The 7,049-nt window shown below is 41.5% G+C and overlaps 1 long non-coding RNA gene across 1 annotated transcript; it reads right to left on the bottom strand.

Moving 5' to 3' along the window:
* Positions 1-396: 396 nt before the first annotated feature.
* On the bottom strand, positions 397-3,179 carry LOC309703722. Its single transcript, XR_014275986.1, has 3 exons — positions 2,854-3,179; positions 694-779; positions 397-609 (listed from the first exon to the last, which is right to left on the bottom strand). It is a non-coding gene; the product is annotated as an uncharacterized lncRNA (long non-coding RNA).
* Between the last annotated feature and the right edge of the window lie 3,870 nt (positions 3,180-7,049).

Here is a 7,049-nt window from a genome sequence, read left to right on the forward strand (position 1 = left end):
AAAACTGTCAATTCAATATATCATCTCAGAGGTTTAGAACAAAACATTTGCTCCACACGTCTGATTGATTTCATCTGCTCAGTTTCAATACCACAGATGTCAATGGGTACTTCCCAACAGCCTTTCTAACAAGTATAGACTACATGCACAATACATTTTTAACTCTAAAGGTCTACACTAAAGTCTGGACTTCAGTGTCTCGGTTTTCACAGAGCACTAAATTCAACCTTTTCCTGAAAGTGTTTTGCATTCTTTCCCCCAGTGTGGTCTGTTTCCAGCCTGAACTAACATGTGGCACACCAGAGTACCTTTCTGAGTAAAGGTTTTCTAGGATGACTGAGGTCATCTAAGGGAACATAAAAGCATCAAAGCGGTTCTATATTCACGACACATGTCGAGTTTCTCTCCAGTAAGCTCTTTATTCGCATTTCTACTCTAAAGGTTTTTGGCACAGTTAAACGTTTCCCACATTGGTTAGAGCTGTATGGTTCTTCTCCACTGTGAATACACATATGTGTCTTTAGGCTACCTGACTGAGTAAACACAGACCCACACTGGTCACAGCTGGAAGACCTTTCCTATGGCTTTGCTGATGGCGACTCAAGGAGCCTGAAAGAGTAAAAGCATTCCCATATTTTCTGTATGTGAACAGATTCTCTCCAGTATGAATTTTGATGTGTTTCTTCAGGTTACCTGATTGAGTAGATAGTGATCCACATTCATCGCAGCTGTACAGTTTCTCTCTGGTGCAAATCCTTTGAAGGCTAGCTGGCCTCTCCCTTACAGATGGGTGAACAGTTTAGTCATTTTATATACTAACTATTATAATTAGAGATGGCACAATACCACTTTTTTATGTCCGATACCGATATCATAAATTTGGATATCTGCCGATACCGATATGAATCCGATATAGTGTTTTTGAATCAACAAAACTGTTTTTTTAAATATCTTGCTGCATTTTGTATAAGTTCATACTCAAGTTTAAAACAACAACTACACTAAAGCTATTCTGTTATACCTGTATGCAAAAAAAAATATTTCATAGTTCAGCAATACTGATCAATCTAATAAACTTAAACCTACACCATCCTCCCTATTCTGGTATTTTAAAGAGTACTTAGCGTAAATATTAAGCAACCTAACTAATAGGGTTCCAACTCCCAGCAACAACAAAAATAAAAAAATAAAAAAATAAAGAACCACCCCTCACGCGCCACCTCATGATGCTTAATCGACCTAATCAACCTTAATTTCATGCAGTGTGAAAAAAAATGCACAGAAATCAATTATTTTTCAAGAAATATTAAATAGATTCAACATCTTTCTTCAACAAAATTGCAGACTGCACAGATGGTACCTTCCCAAAGGAAAAAGTACTATAGCTTACTAGGGTATATATATTAGACTTAATAGTCACTATGTACAGTAATTGACTTCTATTCCTTTTACATCAAATTAAAACTTTGGGTGTCAGATAATTATTTTTTAAAAGCTTGACATTTTAAATGAGAATAAGAAAGAAAAGTATGTCTTTGTGCCCCCTTTTCCCTGTTCATGCCCTATCGGCCCCCCTGGCTAAACTTTGCTAGATCCGCCCCTGCACAGTTACCAGCGTCAGCTACGTAGAAAAAGATCCTGGTGTAGAAAGTAATATTAAATAAATTGTAACAACAGCTTATCAAGCTTAAACGTGCTGCTGTTGTTCAGCCGCTGGTTTCCTCTTTCTGGTGCAAAGTGGGCCAAAAACAAACAAGAGAGACGGACTCGCGACAGAAAAGCCGATCAGCTGATCATTGATCAATTTCATGATGATTTCATGATAGCAGCAAGAAGAGGCAGTCGCTTGTTAAGCTTAAGCAGAAATGCTTTACAAACATTCAGAGATGGACTTACACACTTGCTTTACTTCTCTCGGGGATAACTTTGTCGGAGATGAAATGCCAGGTTGCTAGCGAAGCTCCAAATGCTATCCAGACCACCGAAGGGTCCCGCATGCCACAGCCACTCTATCACGTGATGCATACTGCTCCGACGTGCTAACGTCGTTCTGAGGCGAGTTACGGCGTGTTGCAAGTTTTGTGAGGTGCTTTCGTGATATTTAATGGATCGGATTACATTTTTTATTTTTCTCCGATATCCGATCCAGTAATTTAGGTCAGTATCGGACCGATACCGATACGTAATATCGGATCGGTCCATCTCTAATTATAATATATGTGTGGGTTATTATTGTTTTATTGGTACTGTAAAATTCAGGAATAACATGTTTTTATTGGTGTACGTGGTGTCTAAAGATATTTTCTGGTTATTAACATGTTATAATTAATGTGTGGCTTTAATTCTTTCTGTGAATTATTAAACTTCGGCATTAAAAAACACAGAAAACTAAGGCACTACAACAGAAGAAATCCACCTTAACAGTCAGATTAACGAAGACGATAGAAACAAACAGAAACACAAAGTGTACATGTAGCTATAATACTCATGGCCATATGTGAACATCGGGTAACAGTAGTTTGGATGGTTATTTAAACTGTAGCACTGCACACCCCCACAAGTTTACAGTGTCTGGCTGTTAGTAACAATGGTTTATTAACATGAGCCTGAACCTCAGAGAAGCCTGACTGCAGCTCTCAAACCCGGCTGTCTGCAGGACAGACGACAGCTTTCTGGAGCACGGTACTCTCGTGGGTACTCTCGTGGACGGGTTGCCCCTTCTTATTAGTTTGTTTTTCAGAGGCGCCAAAAGCCCAACCGTCTTTATTTTCTTTTTCCGAAACCGAACTAAAACCAGAATAAACCGGATAATAAACGGTCCGTTGTAGAGTAAAAAACATCCGGGACGCTGACCTGGAGCTCGTTGGGAGCTTCGGAGGGCTGCCCTCCGTCGCTGGTGTCTAGGTTTATGGTCTGCTCCGCCATGATTCCCGTTAATCCGGCTTCTCTTGTTGCCGCCATCGCCACAGCTGCCACATTGCCTCCATTGCGGTGCTGAGTAGTTGCATTACAAATGGCTCTGTTAAAAAACAATGTAATTTAATTTTTTTATTCATCTCAAAAGGAAATAAAACCTCAACGACTAGATTCTGTTTTTAAATAAGGGAAGACATATTTATTATAAAAAAGGTAAAGAAAACATTTCGGCAACCCTACTCGCTGACTCGCCCACTGGTGTTTGGCTGCAGGACAGCCCATAATCCCCGCCTCCTCCACGTTAGCGGGTGGGACGACAACCTCCCCCTCAGATAAAGGCTTCCCCAAGATTTGTCTTGCGGGGGTCTACTTTTTCATAAGTTTGATTCTAATTACTACCATAAAACTGGCCATTGCCACATTTTGATAATGCTATTATGTGAAACAGTGACGCAACACAATACCAAACAAATCTACCTGTTATATCAGACTGTCGATCACTGTGATCGTCACGTTTTGGAAGTAAATAAAAATAACAAGGAAATAAAAATAACGAGACTGTTAAAGACAGAAAGCGGTGACAGCGCTGATCGATGTGCTTCAGTGAAATTCTCCCTCTGTTAACATTCGTGTTACTCACAATAACTCCGTTTATAAAGCCACACTCTGTACCATAAATCATCCTTGCGGGGGTTGTCGGAACTGTATGCGCAGTCGCACTAAGGACAGATGTGCTCAGAGGCATGGGCTTTTTCATGGGCTAATTCTCACCCATCTTAAGTACGTCTTTAAATCCTCCTCCGCTGAGTCAGCCGTGAAGTAAACAGTATCCTGTTAGTGATAATGAACCTTTCCAAGACTGTTACACACTGACAGCCTGAGGTGTTATTCAATAAACTGAAAATAACCGACAGACGGACCCGAAACCCCTCCGCACTGTTTCGCTAAGTTAACTGTGTTTTTAGCTGGTTAACTAACGAGCTAGCGGTCAGGGAAGGCAGGTGTTCGTCAGCTAGTCCGTGTGCATGAATGAATCTTCTCTGACTAAAGAAATCTGTGTGAGTCAGTAATAACGTCACCGTTACTGTGCTTTTATTATGAGTGTAGAGCAGCAGGCAGGACTTTGTCTTTCTTTATATAAACAGTAAAAGTAGACTTTCAGATCTAGAAGTGTGTGAGCAGGGCTGGTTATTGTCACTGATTTCTACAACTGATTCTATTCTGATTCACAAGGTCATGATTGGATTCAATTCAATTTTGACTCAGTCAGAAATATTATAAATACGATCATTTATTTTGGATATGGGCTGTTAAAAGAACCCTGTAAACCTTGTAAATTAAAGATATTTCGTTCCAAATTATTTGACTGTTCCTCTGCAATTAAAAACTCAGTGTAAACGATCTATCTAAACTAAGCAGACGCTTGTGAGGTGTGAGCATCACTGCAGATGCTTTTGTGTCAAAGTAACTGAGGATAAAACAGAAAAACATGAAGGAGCTTTTCCTGGCCTGGTTTTGTTTTTACAGCAGAAAACCTTAAAGATATTCTGCAGTAGATCAAAAACTGAAGAAAACCATGAATCAACATATGAACATTACCTGATAGAGACACAGATAAGAGTTTTGCAATTTGGCAATCTGTCACTCCTTCAGCCAGCTCAAACGTTTTTTCGTGTGTTTGTTTTTTGTTTTACAGTTTTGGACACTTTACATTTGCAAAACATATGATATGTGTTCCTCCTGTAGGCTCACCAGGGCAGCTGGATGCTGGACGAGTACGGAATCCCTTTCAGACCGAGGGAGGGTGTTGAGGGCTGGCGACAATGGCGGTCCTAGCCTGTTTGGCGCCCTCGGCGAACACACCTGTGGTGTCCCCCTCCCCCCCCCACACACACACGCACACATAAAACATATTGAGAATTGTACATTAACGTAAAACTGTTGTCGGAACCATACTGAATTTCACCAGAGAAACATTTATGACCTTTTCAATCAGCAGGAGGTCACTCACACACATTCTCACATAACACACACACACACACACACGCACACACACACACACACACACACACACACACACACAGAGACATACATACAGTGCCTTGTCTTTGTAACCAAGGGGGGGTTATGAGGGGAGGTACTATTGTTTTGTGTGAACTGTGTTCCCAATAAAAGGCAGCAATCGGAAGCTGGATTTGGGGTCATTTTGTTGTAGACACCGATGAGGCCTCCCTTGCAAGTCGATGGATTGCTGACTCTCTTGTTTTCTTCATGATGAATAACTCTGGCTCCAGCTCCTGCTGCCAGAGCGATGGTGGCTGAGACGCAGCAGAGCGGAGGTGGAAGCGCCTGCCTTAAAACAGGACATATTAGCTGCATTTAACCTTCAGTTACTCTTTATATAGTTAGTAGGAGTCACACCATGTTTCTTTTAGCTGAAAAACATTACACCAGGTAACCTGCAGTGTTGAAAACTTTTCCATCGATGTTTGCTACCCTACAATCCGTCCTGCTCTGTAATAAAATCAGCGACATTTGACCGTCCTGTTGCTCCCATTGAAATGTATACAGCCTATTTAAAATCTAAAACTTATAATTGTCCGTAGCCTACTGTTGTTACCACTGTCCTGTTAGAAATGGATACTAACTGACTGAATGCCCATTAACCTTATAACTCCTGTTGTGTGTGTTTGTGTGTGTGTGTTCAGAGAGACAGCCAGGTTCATAATGGATATAAGGAAGTTTTTTCAAAAAACGGAGCCACATTCAGGTAAAAGTGTATAATCAAATGATCCATCAATCAAGAATAATGTTGGATCAGTGTTTCAATGTTTATCTTTTATTAGATGTTCATGTGGTTTGGTTATTTGTCTTTTGGTTGAAAGTACACTGAGAGAGGACTTTTTATTAGTGATCTTAATAGTTTTTTTTTTTCATATTAATGTAATTTTTCATCTAATTGAATACAATCTATTTGTGTATGATTGTCAGTCCAAAGAGGGAGAGAGGAAAGAGGGAACGTGAGGAGAAAGTACAAGGTCAGGAAGAACCAGGTAAGCAAACAGACAGGGAACAGTGACGGGCACAACAGAAACTGTTAAACTGACAAAGAGAAAAAACCTGATTTTACGTTTACTGTCCTCCCTATATTAAAGCTGCTGTACAGAATCTGCAAAACAAACTGGGTTGAAACATTTTTGACCCTCTTTAACAACATTCCAACATAACATTATAATGGATCGGGGAGATTAAAACTAATCAAAGGAGCTTGCAAAGAAAAGCGTCTGGACTTCTTTAAGTTGCTTGAAGACGTTTCACCTCTCTCCCACCACGATGCCGCCTGGGCAACCGCCCGTATCAAAAACCGCTACTGGCTGGCGACATGGCATAGATGAATGGTCATTCCTTTGGCACCGTTCTATCTCTCCGGAAGTGGCAGTGGTGGTCCTCTGGTTCAAGCCCCAGTTGTTCCAGCATTACCTGGAGGACATCTGAAAAGTTGGCCCTTGCTGTTGCAGGAAGGGTCACCACTGCCACTTTCAACTCTCCGGACAGCAAATGCAGCAGCTGTAGTGACCACTCCAGTGCGGGCCACTGGTACGCCTTTGCTGTTGCTTGGAAGACCTCCATGAAGGCTGGGGGTCATATCCCTTGTCCATCCGGTGGAGTGTCACTGCGGGGGCCAGGGGAAGCAGTGTTGGCAAGAGACACCGAACCTCCAGTGGTTTTGTCCGGTGTTTGGCCTGGTCCTGCAGTCAGTTGAGCTGTCTGTGGTGCTCCACCGCCTGCTCGTGATCCAGCGGTTAGCTCTGCCACCATTCTTGCCAGTCATCCTATGACTGGGTTTTGGCATCACTCATGAAAATAACCCGGTGCACACCTAGTGTTACAAGGTAAATTAATGTTTATTTACAGTTCATTTTTAAACAGTTTCTTCTTAGCAGCTTTCCAGCTGCACCCTTCAGTTCTGTCCTGCTCTCCAGCTCCCTTCGTAACCTGGCATCCTGCTCATATACAATAGAACAGACCTTTGTCATTTTACATGTAAAACCTGATTGTGGGAAAATATATAGAAGCATGATTAGCTGATGTAGAACAGCTGTGTGGATCAGCTGCTCATGATGCCACACCCA

The sequence above is a fragment of the Aulonocara stuartgranti genome (genome assembly GCF_965226115.1).
Source record: "Aulonocara stuartgranti genome assembly, chromosome: 3".
Taxonomy (NCBI): Eukaryota; Metazoa; Chordata; class Actinopteri; order Cichliformes; family Cichlidae; genus Aulonocara; species Aulonocara stuartgranti.